At 44.8% G+C, this 17,884-nt stretch overlaps 1 protein-coding gene across 1 annotated transcript in view; it reads left to right on the top strand.

Moving 5' to 3' along the window:
• LOC137064350 (deleted in malignant brain tumors 1 protein-like) overlaps positions 1 to 17,884 on the top strand; it is a 615,344-nt gene that overhangs the window by 510,510 nt on the left and 86,950 nt on the right. The gene's annotated exons all lie outside the window — the stretch shown is intronic.

Here is a 17,884-nt window from a genome sequence, read left to right as displayed (position 1 = left end):
CTTTATGAGCCCTTTGGTTTCCATTGTAACTATTTGAGTTTCAGTTGAGGTGTGTCTCGTTAATTGGTCTTATTGGTTCTGGTGTAATTAAACCCTGTGTGTCTTTCAGTTCATGTTCAGCTCCACGTTGTGTTTAGTTGGTTGTTCTATCCTGTATTTGAGTGTTTTGAATAAAGACTACTACACTTAGATCCTGCTTCATTTCTGCAGCGACCAACATGTGACAGTACTATGATAACAGGAAATGAAACAGCCAAAAATAACCTCCACTTAATGTAAAATTATCCCAAACATTATTATGTATCCTAATTATATAGATTAATTTTATAAGCCTATGTAAGGGTGGATCGCCTACAGTGGTTCTGACTGCAGGGTTGCCGAACGACTAAAGAAACGTTATCAGCGTGATGGTAGAAAACTGCACATTTCTCGTCTATAACCACCCACTGCAACTTATACCAACGACGGAAATAAGCGCAGTTACAATAGCACAATATGTGGGAGAGCGTTGCTTTAATGTGACTATATTGTATTGCAATAGGGAGCACTTCAAAGTCAATACCAAACCAAAACTAGTTAGCAAATCATTTATAATTGAAAGAATTTAATGACAAAATCCGTTTATGGTTACACTTAAAACAGTTACAAAATAGATGAATGAGATGATAAAACTTATACCATTAATCGTACCCAGCATGTGTAGAATGTTACTTGAGAGATAGGGAGAGATAGAGAGAGATAGAAAGATAGAAAGAGAGAGAGCAAAGAGAAGAGCCAAAGAAGGCCCTAGAAGAGACAGCCAGAGAAAAAGACAGCGTCAGAGGAAAGAGACCCCCAGAGAAAAAGAGAGAACTCAGAGGAAGAAGACCCAGAGAAAAAGAGAGACCTCAGAGGAAGAAGACCCAGAGAAAAAGAGAGACCTCAGAGGAAGAAGACCCAGAGAAAAGAGAGACCTTCAGAGGAAGAAGACCCAGAGAAAAGACCTCGAGCAACAGTTGCAATCTTCTTTTATACATCCCTTGACCATGTGACTGAAACCCTGAGACATTCAAACTGACCAGTCAGACCAGACTTCCCCCACTGTACTACAGGTGTGGCACCATTTGGCCTACAGGCCCTCAACATCTCTTTGTCTTTAGGAATCCCAAACAGCCCCACTGATAAGAGAGAGGGGGTGAAACACAGTAAAACAAATGTCTTTGTTCAAAGAAAAATATCAAAATATCTTTGATTATTTTGGATTCTTTCACCTACTACTAGCCTTTTATTTTCATGTAGATAAAAAAAACAGCTTTTCATTCAGATGAGGAAGCTGACATTTTGCACGTTTGCACATCCTCTCATACTGGTGATATGACTACTGTAGATGCATTGTAACATGTATGGACTGTATGTACTGATCCTCTCTTCATTGTTTTTGTGGTTCAGTCCCTGTGACCTAGTTTTTCCCCTATCTGTTTAGTAATTTCATTCATCTGTGTTCTGTTCATTTACTCCATGTATTTAGTCCCTGTGTTCTCCCTCAGTCTACGTCCGTTCTCATTAATTCAAGCGTGGTTGTTTTGTGTATTGCTCCGTAGTATCTGTATCTGCTTATCCCTTGTTGTGAGTTTTCTACTTGAATGATGATCAATTATGGGAATGATTGTACATTGGCATCCTCTCTTGACTCCAAACACATTTGAACAGAGTCGAACAAACTGTACTTCTCGTGAGATTAAAGGGGGGGTGAAATGCTGTTTCATGCATACTGAGCTTTTTACACTGTTAAAGACTTGGATTCCCATCCTAAACATAGACAAAGTTTCAAAAACTAATGTTGGACGTTTGATGGAGTATTTCTGTGTTAAAAATACTCCTTCCGGTTTCTCACAAGTTTCGGCGAGTTTTTTTCGAGTATGGGTCTATTTGACGTTAATAAGAGCGGAAGGTCCTTGTATGGGCCGTATGGGCTCTTCTCCCGGAAGGGTGCGCGCGCGCGTGGCTAGAGGGAGAGAGAGGAAATGCACGCTGTAAACACTCTCTCGGGTGCAGATCCAGTCGTCCGCGCCGCGCTCCACTTTATTCCTATGGGTGACGTCGAGCGACTTCAGCGCTTCAGCACAGCATTCCGGGAAGGCAGCGCTGCATTTGAACCGATTTGAACGCAGAAATGACGGGAAGCTTCAAGGTATCGCTTCAGTCGCGTCGCAAAGTGGATTTCCACGGTCACTGCTGTCACAGGACTTCACCAAATCATACCAAAGAAGTGTGTTTTTGACAGAGCGGTCCTGCTTTGGAAGATGCCGGTGAGTAAATCAACTTCAAATGTCTCTGCTATTGGCTACCGTCGCATGAGTAAACATCAGTAAACGATACGATCGCGTGCTTCGTTATTCAAATGCGCTAACGGTTACTCCATTGTTGTTCTGTATAACGTTACACTATTCTGACTCTGACGTGCAAAACCGTTTTGCTTGCTACCTCTAAGGTCTAGTCACATACAATAGTCCATAAACCGAATCATGTCCTCATAAACTGCACACAAAGGCCCCTAAATACAGTCCATACCACAGAGACGGACGTCCTGATGTTGCCGTTTCTCCTGTTCAATTTATTTCAGCCTCAGATTTGATTGTGGATCATTATCTGTATTAGCTGAGATAGATGGGTTTCTCCACGCTTGAGGACGTCATCGCTTTGCGCTCTTGTCATTCTTTAGCTCCGCCCACACGATACGCCTCCAGGCGCTCGGTTTTTTCCGGAAAGACTCGGTACAGCCCATATTTCTTTTATAAATATGATAAAACTAAAGACTTTTCGGAGATATGAAGGATGCAATACTACTCTATAGGTACTCAAGATTGACATGAGATTGACTGAAACTGAGTGTTTCACCCCCCCTTTAATGCTATTAGTTAGAAGAAATGTGTTTTTTCTCCTTTACTTCCTTTAAATTGTTGCCAAACGAGTTGCTGAGGAGAGTTAATCATAAATGGAACAATAAAAATGTGCCTTTCATTTGTCAAGAATGTATACGTGTGTGTGTATGCGTATATTTATATATCTACTATTATATTAAATCAGGGTTTCTCAACCTTTTGCCTACTGCGACCCACTTTATGATTTTTTTTTTATGCCGTCATACGACCCACTAAGGCTGGAAATAAATAACATACATTTTAGACCTAGGCTAGTTTATAAAAATGCAGCTGTTCGTGGTGTGTTCACGTTAGTTCACAGTGCATTAACTAATGTTAACAAGATTTTAATAATGCATTACTAAATATTGAAAGTGCAGTTCATTATTAGTTCATGTTATGAACCATATTGTAAAGTTTTACCATTAATTTCACTAAAACACTTTTTTTTTCTCCAATAATTAGGCAGACTATGAGGCAAACTGATATATTTATTTTTACTAACATTAATGTGACATTTGAGACTGCGGCTCTGAAACGATGATATCCAGACGCGGTAGATTTGGGGAATGGGCCCCTCGTAGTGTTGCTTTCTAACTAGCTGTTGTCAGTCTATTCTTGCTTTTTGTTTTCATTGCAGTCACTGTTGAAAATCCCGACTCACAAAGATAGGTGGTGCTGAATGGCAAGAAAAACTTCATTGCGCGATCTGCGGGTTCTGGATATTTGTGTCTGGTTTGAATCCAGAAGGAATTCTGGCATCTCGAGCACGCTGTCGTTACCAAGCAACGGGTAAAACGCTTGCGTAAAGAGAGTAGGACCTTGTTTAATAAGAGCCGTTCGTGGCAGTGACACAGTATTGTGATAGGACAGTTTAGAAACAGCGGTAGAAAGTTACGGCAATAATGATTCAACATACGAAATTCGAAAATAGGAGAATGCATAGAAAGTCTCGCGACCCCCTATAGAATGATCCACCACCCACTAGCGGGTCGCGACCCACTGGTTGAGAAACACTGGATTAGATTTTATTTTATTATGTTTGTAACTGGTCTAACAGTCAAAGCTACAATTGGGACTGTTGCTGATTGCTGGCAGCCACTGAGAGGATGTTGTTCACCGTTCGCCATTTTTCACCGCTTCTCTGCTGTTTTTTTGTTTGAATTGTTGGGGTTGGTTCTGGTTCAAAGAACATTTGATGTTGCTCGCTGCGGCTGCTCTCTCTTCTGGGTGTCGGCTGCTCACTGGTGGTCTCCCTCGGGCTTGAACTGCATGGTGGCTGAAGTTTGCACTGGGCCAGCGTCATCAGCGTCCGGCGTGATGTTGGGATGTTCTGCTTCTCAGCTGCTGAGTCTCGGCTGCGTCGCTGTTCTGTCTTGCATTGCGGCGGTGGAACAGCTTGGACTTCTGCACCGCCACCTGTGTCAACAGAAGCGCCCAGAAAACTTTGTTTGCCTCCTGCATGGTGCTGTGATCCCCATCATCTGGTCTTCAGCTGTCATGCCTTGACGACGTCATCAGGATACTGCCGAATTGGGAATATGTGGGAATAGAGCCTCTAGCGCTGGGAGAAATGTAAAACATGGAGTGGACCACAGTGTACTGGAGCTTACAGAGACTTTCATCAGATCTGTTTTCTGTTCACCATCAGCTCTGTTTTCTGTTCACCATCAGCTCTGTTTTCTGTTCACCATCGGCTCTGTTTCTGTTCACCATCAGCTCTGTTTCTGTTCACCATCGGCTCTGTTTTCTGTTCACCATCGGCTCTGTTTTCTGTTCACCATCGGCTCTGTTTCTGTTCACCATCAGCTCTGTTTCTGTTCACCATCGGCTCTGTTTCTGTTCACCATCGGCTCTGTTTCTGTTCACCATCGGCTCTGTTTCTGTTCACCATCGGCTCTGTTTTCTGTTCACCATCGGCTCTGTTTCTGTTCACCATCAGCTCTTTTTTCTGTTCACCATCGGCTCTGTTTCTGTTCACCATCGGCTCTGTTTCTGTTCACCATCGGCTCTGTTTTCTGTTCACCATCGGCTCTGTTTTCTGTTCACCATCAGCTCTGTTTCTGTTCACCATCAGCTCTGTTTCTGTTCACCATCGGCTCTGTTTTCTGTTCACCATCAGCTCTGTTTCTGTTCACCATCAGCTCTGTTTCTGTTCACCATCGGCTCTGTTTCTGTTCACCATCGGCTCTGATTTCTGTTCACCATCAGCTCTGTTTTCTGTTCACCATCAGCTCTGTTTTCTGTTCACCATCAGCTCTATTTTCTGTTCACCATCAGCTCTGTTTTCTGTTCACCATCAGCTCTGTTTTCTGTTCACCATCAGCTCTTTTTTCTGTTCACCATCAGCTCTTTTTTCTGTTCACCATCAGCTCTTTTTTCTGTTCACCATCAACTTTATTTCTGTTCAGTTTTCTGTGCTGGTTGATTGTTTGTATTATTCTATATTTTTACTTGTTATTCATTTTTACACATATATAGTAGTACCTGAAGTGTTTATGTAGTATTACTCATTTGTACTACTTTACTTCCTGCATGCTTACCTATTAATGACACCATTATTATTCTTGCAAAACTAGACCAACCTATAAAAAACTTTTTGAGGTTATGTTACTAATAAGGAAGTATGTGCTGGTGTAGAAATAAACAAGTTATTTTATTTCATTAGTTTTATTTCAGTCGAATCAAAACATTGTTAAAACGAATCGTTACACCCCTATTAATTACAGATGTAATTACATGCAGGCATTTTTTTCAAATGTAAGTACAATGTAAAAACATGAATGTACACAATAAGTGCATTGTATCAAATGATTAATTACAATGTTAGTACATAGTAGTTAAGGCCACCTAATATAAAGTGGGTCCAGTTATTTTAACCCTTAACAAAAGTCCCTTATAATGCCAAGAGCATGAACACATATCTATATCCTTATATCTAATCTGAGTCAAAGAATGTTTGAAGAATATCTTCTCGATGCTACATAAATTAAGCATAGGTGTCAAAGGAATAATTTTGTATTAAGGAAAAGACACTATACTGCTCATTTATGTATTTATTTATGCATAATAATATTAGTGTACATGTTTTAAAATACTATATATTTTAAAACATGTACACCAGCTATTTTATTTCGACACCACCACATACTTCCTAATTAGGAACATGACCTCACAAATATTTCTAACAGGTTGGTTTAGTTTTGCAGGAATAATTACTGTCCTTAATGGGTAACTATACAGGAAGTAATGCAGTACAAATGAGTAATAGTAGATAAACACTTCAGCTACTACTATTAAAGGTGGCCTAGAATGATTTGAAACAATGTCAAATTGTTCTCTGATATCTACATAGAGGTATGTGGAATATTTAAAGGCAAACATTGTCCATATACAGTTTTACAGGTCCATTTACAACCCTATAAATTGTCCCTAGGATGTAATGCTCTGTTTTTGCCTTATTTGAAAGAGTCATGCATATTAATGTTGAGCTCTGCTGTGATTGGCTTATTTCAGCAGCTCACAGCAGTTCAGCTGTTCAGCTCGTGAGTCGTGGCAGAACACAGACCGACTAAATGACATTTTAAGCTAAACATCTCAAATGGAGATTGATAAAATGCAGCTTACTTGTTTATTGGTGTTTTCAGATAATCCGCACGTGTTCGTGCAGTTGCCAGATTTCAGTCATTAAATCCCCCAAACAGAGCTTTTCTGTGAAAAAAAACCTGTATGGTATCCGGTGTTTTACCTAAACATGTTCAATCTGGCAACCATATGCACGCGAGCTCTCTCTCGCGCGCGGATGATCTGAAAACACCAATAAACAAGTAAGCTGCATTTTATCAATCTCCATTTGAGATGTTCTGCTTAAAGTGTGTCGTTCAGTCTACATTTTAGACTCTTCATCAACGATATTGCATGTTTATATAACGTTAGTCACAATGTAGGCTAACGTTACGCAGTGACTGTGATGTAGCCTAATCTGAAATACAAATAAGCATAAACATCATAGGAAACACCATACTTCAGTTCTCAAAAATATAAATACATAAATAATATTTTTACAAAATGAATAGCTGTGTCATCGTTTTAACTTATATGGTGGAAAAGGCGATGTTTGCTAGAAGGATCGAGTGAACGATCTAAGCAAAGTATCTACGGTTGTATTTTGTAATACAAAATAATATTAACCTTTGACATTAACACACTATTTAGTTTAGTATGGTACTTGGAGTTTCCAATTGTTACTGTACTAGCATCTTGCATTATCTAGACAATGCTGTCTCCCTAAGAAACTTTTAATTTAATCAGAAATTGCTTAAACAGTCAATAAGTGGATAAATTGCTAACTTACTGCTTGCAGGAATACAGTCGCCACTTTCTTCAGTTTAAGACGCTGAGCGAAGCTTGCTTGAAATGGGCTGAACAAACGAACGATCTTGAAATAAATTGTTGTAGTATCAGATTATAAACATCAACCATGACTTGACTTTTTTTTTTCTGTGGGAAGGGTAGAAAAGTCTCCTGCACAGCCTGGAACATGAAGTGTGTCCATGCGATGATGATTACCTGATGATTCACTCGCATTTCCGCCTGACAATGCACATGTTTGGACAGATGCAAATGTTGGAGGCGTGCATATAAATGATCCCCAACGCTTGCGTCACGGTTGGGTTTATGTTGAGAAGCACTTTTTTTTTTACTGTGGTGTTTTGGATTCACAAGATTTACATAAGAAGTAGGAGGCAATGATGTTTGAGACTCACAGTATGTGATGTCCATGTACTGAACTCTTGTATTTCACCATGGCAAGGTTAATCCTTTTTTTTTTCTAGGGCACGTTAATGTTCCTTTCACTTTCATAGGAATTTATTTGAGAAGTTGAAACCAAGTTAAAACCGAGAAACAAGTTGCTCCGCCGGTCCTTTTACATGCCTGCGGCTGCCCGCGTCGAGTGCTGTGAGTGAGATCCCACTCCCCATGCGTGGGTTGAAAACATGCAGAAATAGCTCCCTCTACTGGCTGTAGTCTTTAGCCTCTGGTCAAAAATTCCTCTGGGGATGCAAATTGACGATATTTACATCATCTGAGGATTTTTTCCACAAATAAAATGCATAAATCTCTTGTCTCAGGGGGATATGAGGGGGGAAGCACGATCATTTGAATATACTCCAGGGTTTCTACTGATACAAAGCCATACGCTAATCGCTGAAGTAACCCTTTAAGCCACATCAGACATTGTTCATGTGCGATACTGCACAAAAATGGACATTTTGACATCTGTGTGCGCATAGAATAAATCCAGCCTTGGTGAGCAGAAGAGACTTCTGCAGAAAAAAAACAGATCTAAACCATTTGAAAGGTACTGTAGGTCTAAACTCTTTATTTAAAGTAAATTTATTGTCAGATTACTTCTTTTAAATTAAACGTGAGTTTATGAATAAGCTACAAACACTGCATTCAATCATTAAGTCTTCTCACATACATTTTCTATAGTTCCTTCTGTCACATTCAATCAATCAATCAATCAATCAACTTTATTTATATAGCACTTTTACAATGACGATTGTGTCAGAGCAGCTTCAGTGTTAAACAGGACAATATTGCAACACAATTTTATTTGGCTGTACAGTCGTTCTGGAGAAAACAGTGATGTTATCAGCTTATTTTAATTTATCATAGAGTGACAATGTGGGCAGATCAGTATTATAGTTTATAGAATTAAGTAAGACCTAATTTATTAATTTTATTTTTATATTTAGTTGAATAATTTGGATCATAATTTTAGTGTCCCCACATTCCTCATTAATATTCAGAGGAGTTGTTGATGCCTCAGCTGTGAATCTGCATTATTCATGAAGATCCACACCCTCCCCGCATACAGCTATTATGACAGTAAGTGTCTTACAAAAGTTAAATGACTATATTGTTTTGTATGAATTATGTATGAGTGATTAAAATGATTTTAACATTGTTTGAAGAAAAAACGTCTCGGTTACGTATGTAACCCTCGTTCCCTGAGGCGGGAACGGAGACGTAACGTCAGTGACTGACGAATGGGGGTTTCGCCTAGAAGCCAATCATCTTCGAGATCTTAGAAAACACCCAATGGCAGTGCCAATGCCATGGGCATGCGAGATTTGCATGCGTAACTCCGCCTACCCACATGGGTATATAAGGAAGTAGCTGGCATGATTGCATTATGTTACCTGTTGAGGAGCCAAGACTGAACTCTCGGCCGTTCCAGCGGTACAGCGGATGTGGCAGCGGGACGTTACGTCTCCGTTCCCTCCTCAGGGAACGAGGGTTACATACATAACCGAGACGTTCCCTTTCGTTCAGTCACTCCGACGTAACGTCAGTGACTGACGAATGGGGGTCCCAATGTAATCACGCCACTCGGCTGTCTTCCAGTGCCCTGCGCAAGCGTGAGTGCCCTGATGCAAGATAGGACGGTCAAAGGCCTCTACTTAACGCAGGAATACCAAGGTACACTGGGAGGCATATTCCAGTTGGAGATATGCGCCGTACTGCCTTGCCCGTAGGGAGGACTTAAGAAACACATATGACCCGCTAAGGGCAGCATACGGAAGATCACTGGGGTACCAGCCGGAGATTGATTTTTAACCCCAGGGGTGGCAAGGTTGCCAAGGGAATACACCCGCTCAGGGAGGCTTACGGTGGAAATACACATGTGGGGGTCGCCGGATGGGAACCATGCACATGGGGCACCTGGCCGGACACGAGTGTCTGGGCTGAATAGGGCAGACTTACTGGCGTCGGCGTCATCAGTGCTGGAGGAGCTCAGGGCTCTCGGGGAGCTCACCTGAGAAAATATCGCACGAATCCAGTCCGTGGAGTGGAATGGCGAGCAAGCGAAGACACCTGAGCCAATTCATTACCGGCCACTTGTAGAGGCGAGTACATAGTCGGATACAGGCTCCACCCGGAGATCGTAAAATCTGGCGAATGTGTTTGGTGTCGCCCAGCCTGCAGCTCTGCAGATGTCTGTCAGCGGAGCGGCATGCGCTAAAGCTCAAGAGGAGGCCACACTCCAAGTGGAGTGTGCCCTGACCCCAAGGGGGCATGGGCGCCCCTGCTGCTGGTAAGCCAAAACAATGGTGTCCACTATCCAGTGAGACAACCTTTGCTTTGAGAGAGCCTTCGCTTTCAGCTTCCCACCATAACAGACAAAGAGCTGGTCTGAGGTCCTGAACACTGCGTCCTGTCTATGTAAGCGCGAAGGGCGCGTACTGGACAGAGCAGTGCCAAGGCTGGGTCTGCCTCCTCCAAAGGAACGCTTGCAGGTTCACCACCTGGTCTCTGTACGGAGTGGTGGGAACCTTGGGCACATATCCAGGCCGGGGTCTCAGGATCACGTGAGAGTTACCCGGCCCAAATTCCAGGCACACTTCGTCAACTGAAAATGCCTGCAGGTCCCCTACCCTCTTGATGGAGGCCAATGCAGTTAGGAGCGCTGGCTTCATCGACAAGAACTTAACATCTACTGACCGCAAAGTCTCAAATGGGGCCCTCTGCAGTGCACTTAGAACTACTGAGAGGTCCCAAGAGGGTACGAGAGGAGCACTAGGAGGATGTAGTCTCCTCGCACCCTCAGGAACCTGATGACCAGGTCGTGCTTACTTACCGGCTTACCGTCCAAGAGGTCATGGCAGGCGCTTTTTTGATAGCGCCACATAAACCTTCAGGGTGGAAGGAGACAGCCTTCGATCCAACCCTTCTTGGAGAAATGAGAGCACAGACCCAATCGCATTTCCAGGGGTCTTCTTGGCGAGAAGAACACCAATTGACGAAGAGGTTCTACTTCAACGCATAGGCCTGTCTCGTGGACTCGGCCTGAGCGGAAGTTATAGTAGCCACCACCGGAGGTGGTAGGGTACTCAAACCTGCCGCCTCCCATCCAGGAGCCACACATGGAGGTTCCAAGATGGGGATGCGGGTGCCATAGGGTGCCCCGTCTCTGAGAGAGGAGATCCTGTCTCAGAGGTCCGGCCGTGCCAGGGAGGGGCTGTCGCAATGAGTACTAGTTCAGGGAACCAGGTCCGGCCGTGCCAATACGGGGCGACCAACATGACCTGCTCCTTGTTCTCCCTGACCTTGCACAAAACACGTGCAATAAGGCTCACTGGGGGAAACGCATATTTGCGTAGGCCCTGCGGCCAGCTGTGCACCAGTGCATCCGTGCCAAGCGTGCCCTCCGTCAGGGAATAGTACAGGCTGCAATGGGACGAGTCGTGGAAGGCAACAGATCTACCTGTGCATCCCCAAACTGATCCCAGATCAGCTGGACCGACTGGGGATGTAGTCTCCACTCCCCAGGAATTTGGCTGAATCCGTGACAGCTCGTCAGCTGCACGGTTCAGGATCCCGGGATATGGACAGCACGAAGGGATCTCAGGCGCTTTTGACTCCATAATACGAGATGGCGGGCGAGTTGGGACATGCGGCGGGAGCATAGACCGCGCTGGTGGTTGATGTACGCTACAACGGCCGTGTTGTCCGACCTGACTAGTACGTGTTGATCCTTCAGCAACGCTAGGAAGCGGTGCAGGGCGAACCGTACTGCCAGCAACTCGAGGCAATTGACATGCAGGCGGCACTGGCTCTCTGTCCAGGAGCCCGCGGCAGCATGTCCATTGCACATGGCACCCCAACCCGAAGTGGAAGCATCTGTACACAACAACATGCCTGGAAACTCGTTCTAAGGGCACACCTGCCCGTAGAAGCTGAGGTTCAACCACTGGGTGAGTGTCTGTCTGCAGGCCCGAGTCACTGGGACCCAGAGCGTGCCAGACTGCCATGCCCATCTCGGGACTCTATCGCGAAGCCAGTGCTGAAGCGGTCTCATATGAAGCAATCCGAGCGGCGTCACCGCGGCTGCGGATGCCATATGCCCCAGGAGCCTCTGAAACAATTCAGTGGAACCGCACTCTTGCTCTCTAGCTGACGGAGGCAAGTCAGCAGTGACTGCGCGCTCGCTGGTAAGCTGCGCGCACATGGTGACCGAGTCAATCTCCATACCGAGAAAAGAGATCCTCGGCACAGGGCAGAGTTGCTCTTCTCCCAGTTGACCCGAAGGCCCAGACGGGCTAAGTGGTGGAGAACCAGGTCTCTGTGTTCGCACACCCGCTCCCGAGAGTGGCCCAGTATGAGCCAGTCGTCGAGATAGTTCAGTACGCGAACCCCTTGCTGCCTGAGTGGCACAAGGGCTACCTCGACAATCTTCGCGAAGACGCGAGGGGACAGAGCTAGCCCGAATGGGAGTACAGCATACTGATATGCCCGCCCCTCGAACACAAACCACAGGAACGGTCTGTGTCGCGGAAGGATGGACACATGGAAGTATGCGTCCTTCAGGTCGATCGCTGCAACCAATCATATGGACGAACGCATTCGAAAGGCGTTACGCAGTCAACATCCTGAACGGAAGCCTGTGAAGGGATCGGTTCAGGACGCGAAGGTCCAGGATTGGCCGTAACCCACCAGATTTCTTCGGTACAATGAAGTAAGGGCTGGGGAAGCCGGACTTCATCTCGGCTGGAGGGGCGAGGGATCGCGCCCTTCGCCAGTAGGGTAGCGATCTCCGCACGCATGACAGGGGCATAGGGCCCCACCATGGTGAACCGGACACCCCGGAAGCGGGGAGGAGCTCGCGCGAACTGAATCGCGTAGCCAAGCCTGATGTTCCGCGCGGCCCAGCGGGACAGTCCTGGCAGCTGAAGCCACGCTCCCAGGGAGTGTACCAACGGGGTGATACAGAGCACCGGCGTACCCTCAGTGAGGCAGCGAGGCAGTGTTACCGGCCCGGACTCAGGGGGCATAGCGGCCCGGTGTCGGGGCACTAGTAAAGACTGCGCCCTGACAGAGGAGACCAGGGAAGGACTCGCATTCCACTGGGGTCTGCTCTGAGAGGGGGCTGGGGACAGAGAGGGACGAGAGCGGCATGGCCCGGGGGCGGCGCGGACTGCCGTCACCGGTCTCTGGGTACTCAGGGATGGGTTAATCAGTTCTTTCTTTACAAAGGGTGCTGCTGACCTGTGGGCCAGCAGCTGGACAAAAGATTCTCCCCCGGCCCTCCACCGGGGGAAGTAGTGGTTCTGCCACCGTCCCCTGAAAAGAACTGCCTATCCCAGAGCTGTCCGCGTCAGGAGGGCCGCTTAGCCTGGTGTTCAGCAGGCTGCGGGGCTAACGCGGACTGGGGCGGCTTCCTGCGGCGCGCTCCGCTGCGTGGACCGGGTGAAGGCTGCTGCTCTGGCCACGCGGGAGGGGGGTCGCAGGAGGTCACCCTGGCAGCGAGGAGGCTGAGGCAACTGTGCCGGAGGCGCTTTAGGTGCAGCAGCGGGCCACTGGGCAGTAAGTGTTTGAGGGCCTCAGTCTGCCTCTGTGGACGGCCAAGAACTGTTGGGCACAGTCCTCGACCGTGCCGCCGATAAGGCCAGCCTGGGATATGGGCGAGCTGAGGAGGCGGGCTCACTCAGCCTTCCCACATCGACCGAGTAAGGCCAATTGTCTTTCCCGGACCACAGCTGTGGACATCTCCTGACTCAGGGGGCGTGTGGTCACCGAGCTGCCCGGGGGCGGGATCGGTGGCAGCATGCAGCTCGTAAGCCCTGGATCAGCTCTGTCCTCGTGCACATGCATCGGGGCAGCAGCTTACCCCGTAGCACTGCTGGACTACGCCACCGAAGTAGACGAGCCAACAGGCTTGGGAGAGCACTTAGGATAGCCTCACCGCGTCAGGTCAAAGCACTCAGTGGACACCGTAGTGCGCAACAGAGCATCTGACTGTTGAGGGGGGAGGGACCCCAGTGTACCCTTAGGCCGCGACCCCTCCAGGGCAGAGAAGGCGGAGGAGGCCACCGAACGGTCGCGGGAAGACACAGGGATCTCCCGGACCGCGTGCACTCCTCATGTATCTCGGGAGCGAAATGGTATTGGGGGCGGGGCCCGCAGCTGTCGGGTGCCACCTCCAAAAACCAATCGCCCAACCGCAAGCACTCGTGAAAGGGCGGACATCCACACCAGCCCGAGGCTCGCGGCTGCCCGAGATAACATGGCTGTCAACTCTAGGTCAGATTCTACAGTGCTACCACACCCGGAGGCGGAGCATAGCCGAATCGTCATCCCCAAAGGAATCTAGCCCACCTTGAGATGCGGCAATCGACCTCTCGCCGCTATCTGGAGTGTAAAAGAAACGAACGGGGCGTCAGCAGACGGTCCCGCTGCTTCAATCCAACACTCGCTGGAAGCAATGTGCGTGAGGGCGGGAGTGGCCCAAGGAATGATCGTCGGGGTTCTTAATACCACAGCACCGCCCTCAGGTCACCCTGGCCACCAGCCAAAGTATCACCTCTCTCGGAGATGGTAGATCGGGGTGTGGCAGAGGGGACTCTCTCTCTTTACAGAGATCATTGAGTCTTGACCACAACATCGCGATGGTCATGTTCCTGCAGAGGGAACACAGCACATCCACAAACACTGTCCGAACGTAACGTGCTGGGCCCAAGCACGTCGAGCAGTGAAAGACAGCAACAGATATCGACCGCACCCGGAAGTGCGTGGGCAAACCGTCTTGAAAAAGACGCGCCACACGCAAGCTCTTTTTGTGAGAGGAAGCTCTGCAGAGTGCTGAAGCGCCCAGGGAAAACACACACAGCTGTTGCAGATCACCAGGCAGGCAATGTGAGATCGCTGGAACGCGCCGTTACACCAACACCCTGGAGAACCGCTCGTCTCGAAGAGGCAAATTCAGAATTCAGGCTTCAGAATTCAGGCTTGCAGGAGTGAAGAGATGCTCTTGGCTCCGAAGCAGAAACAAAATGCGATCATGCCAGCTACTTCCTTATATACCCATGTGGGTAGGCGGAGTTACACATGCAAATCTCGCATACCCATGGCACTGCCATTGGCCGTTTTCTTAGATCTCGAAGATGATTGGCTTCTAGGCGAAACCCCCATTCGTCAGTCACTGACGTTACGTCGAAGTGACTGAACGAAAGGGAACTCCAGTTCTGAAAAGCCTTGTGATCAAATGTTCAAAGTGTGTTAGATGGCCATTTCAAAAACTATGCATAAACATTATTTTTTCAAAACTACAAACTTGTATGTATATATGTTGCTCACATATTACTGTAGCCCTGTTTGTACTGAATACAGTGTAATCAAGCTTTAAGCCATTAATATGCTTTAAAACAACTAAAAAAAAAGTGTCAGAGCATGTCAAACTCCTTCAAGGCCAAACGATAGCCTTAGGCCGGGGACACACTGCAAGCATGCCATGAGCGTCTCGGCTGCGTGGCGTGTCCATTTTTATTTTGGCTCCCTTGTTAACCGGTTAGAGCTTGCATACTGCCTGCTTCACACACGCGGCTCGAAAACGCGTGCATGCTTCAAATAGAAGAGACGCCCATTTTTCACGCAACACGCGAGCGTGTTAGAAGCGTTTCTAAAATGGAAGCAAAATAGCATAGGAAAAGATGTTTATATGCCATTTTGACACGAATACAAATACGAATACATATTAAAAAATGACATATTCATGTTTGAAAGTCTGTAGGTTAACATAAATGCAGATATAGGCCTAATTGTAATAATAAAAAACGACAAAACTTTCGATTTTGAAATATTAAACCTGTCAATACAGAACAAAATGTTCTGTAGCCTATTTTGCCGTCCATACCTTAGATATGTATGGTCAATAGGCTACTGCCGACGCACATCCTGATTCTGCCGAGTTAGACGAGTTCCTGGGACAACAAGGGAGGTGCTTAAGGTAAAATGGATCAACCAATCAGATTACTCATGTGACGTCATCTGCCAGCCAGCTTGCGCGCCACTTTTTGAATTTATCCCTTTGACATCGCCTTCATTTCACCGAGGTAAGAGCATTTTATTTACTCTGTATATGCATTATTAATTTCAATTTCATGATGGATTAATTTGCAACGTGAACATTTGCTAAACTGCTCAAATAAGGTGCAAATCACGGAACCCCTCTCCCATCGGCCAGGCGGTCACTCTGTGGTGTTTCCCCCGCGATCGCGCATCCGATCCGGTCACTCTGTGGTGTTTCCCCCCGCGATCGCGCATCCGGTCACTCTGTGTGGTGTTTCCCCCGCGATCGCGCATTGGATCTTTTCCGATTATTTATATCACCTTTTTTATGTATTCGTTTAACAGACCTTATACTGACCCTTTTGTAAAAGAGAAGCTTAACACTTTCGCGGATGGATTATTATTATATTAATAATAATAGCCTAATAATAATAATGAAATATATCGTGTGGACCCAGGGACATCATATTCTTATGTTGATCCAGGGACTTCATTCATTATAGCTCATCTAATATAAGACAAACATTAATTAATCACTGTATTTAAATAATAATAATAATAACCTAATAATAATAATAATAATATTAATAATAATAATGAAATATATCGTGTGGACCCAGGGACATCATATTCTTATGTTGATCCAGGGACTTCATTCATTATAGCTCATCTAATATAAGACAAACATTAATTAATCACTGTATTTAAATAATAATAATAACCTAATAATAATAATAATAATAATAGTAATAATGAAATATATCGTGTGGACCCAGGGACATCATATTCTTATGTTGATCCAGGGACTTCATTCATTATAGCTCATCTAATATAAGACAAACATTAATTATTCACTGTATTTAAATAATAATAATAATAATAACCTAATAATAATAATAATAATAGTAATAATGAAATATATCGTGTGGACCCAGGGACATCATATTCTTATGTTGATCCAGGGACTTCATTCATTATAGCTCATCTAACCAGAGGTGGTAAAAGTACTCAAAAGTTATACTCGAGTGAAAGTATATATACCTAAATAAAAATTATACTCCAGTAAAAGTAGAAAGTCCTCCATTCAAACATCACTTGAGTAAAAGTACAAAAGTATCCGATTTAAAACGAACTCAAGTACCGAAAGTAAAAAGTAAATATTCAAATTAACTGTAAATATCAATAAGCAGATAAAATCTTTTGGGACTGATATGCAATGCTTTAATTGAACAAAAGATAAGATTAGATACTGCAATTAAGAATTTGTTAGATTTGCAATTAATAAGAGACAATGAAGCACCTTAACGCAGTATAGGGGTTAAACTTAAAATAGACATGTTCCATAACATTAGCTCCATAAAACAGATGAGGAGCAAGATACTATAAACTAATTCAAAATTAATTCAGAAGCCATAACCACAATGACATATTACGTAACAATTAGTTAATAGTCATGTGCCTCAACAAGTAAAGTCATACTATAATTTTGCCAATTGTTATGATTAATGATGAATTAAACACAACTGAGAGTCGGAATGCATGGCTTTGAATACATGAATTTACATGATTAGTTAATGTAATATGTTATTAGGGAATTAATGATGGCATATTTAATTAATAGCAATTCATATATTACTTAATCTATTAATCATAGACAATGTGCATTAGTTGCTGATAATCATTAATAAATGGTTTAATTCTTCATTAGTAATACATTAACTCATGATTATCTGTGCATTAGTTAGGCATGAATTATAATACTGCACCTGTATTGTAAAATGTTACTGATGTTTTCATAGTAAATTGTGTGCCGCAAAAAAAAAGTTGGGGAAACACTGAGCTAACGTTAGTGTGGCAAACCTGACTTGTCAGCTTTTCCAAGTCTATACCCGACTGGATCATCCATGACCGACCAGACCGGTTTGGAAATCAAGTGTGATAAATACTTAATACTTGGAGCGGGCATGGGGAAATGTATTGGAGTAAAAAGTAAACTTTGCCTTTAATATTGTAGTGGAGTAAGAGTAAAAGTAGATGCAAATAAAATATACTCAAGTAAAGTACAGATCCCCGAAAAAAATACTTAAGTAAAGTATCAAAGTATTTTTACTTGATTACTTACCACCCCT

Source organism: Pseudorasbora parva, chromosome 25 (genome assembly GCF_024679245.1).
Source record: "Pseudorasbora parva isolate DD20220531a chromosome 25, ASM2467924v1, whole genome shotgun sequence".
NCBI classification, from domain to species: domain Eukaryota; kingdom Metazoa; phylum Chordata; class Actinopteri; order Cypriniformes; family Gobionidae; genus Pseudorasbora; species Pseudorasbora parva.
The sequence above is the reverse complement of the archived record's forward strand: the minus strand, read 5'-3'. Positions and strand labels throughout refer to the sequence as shown.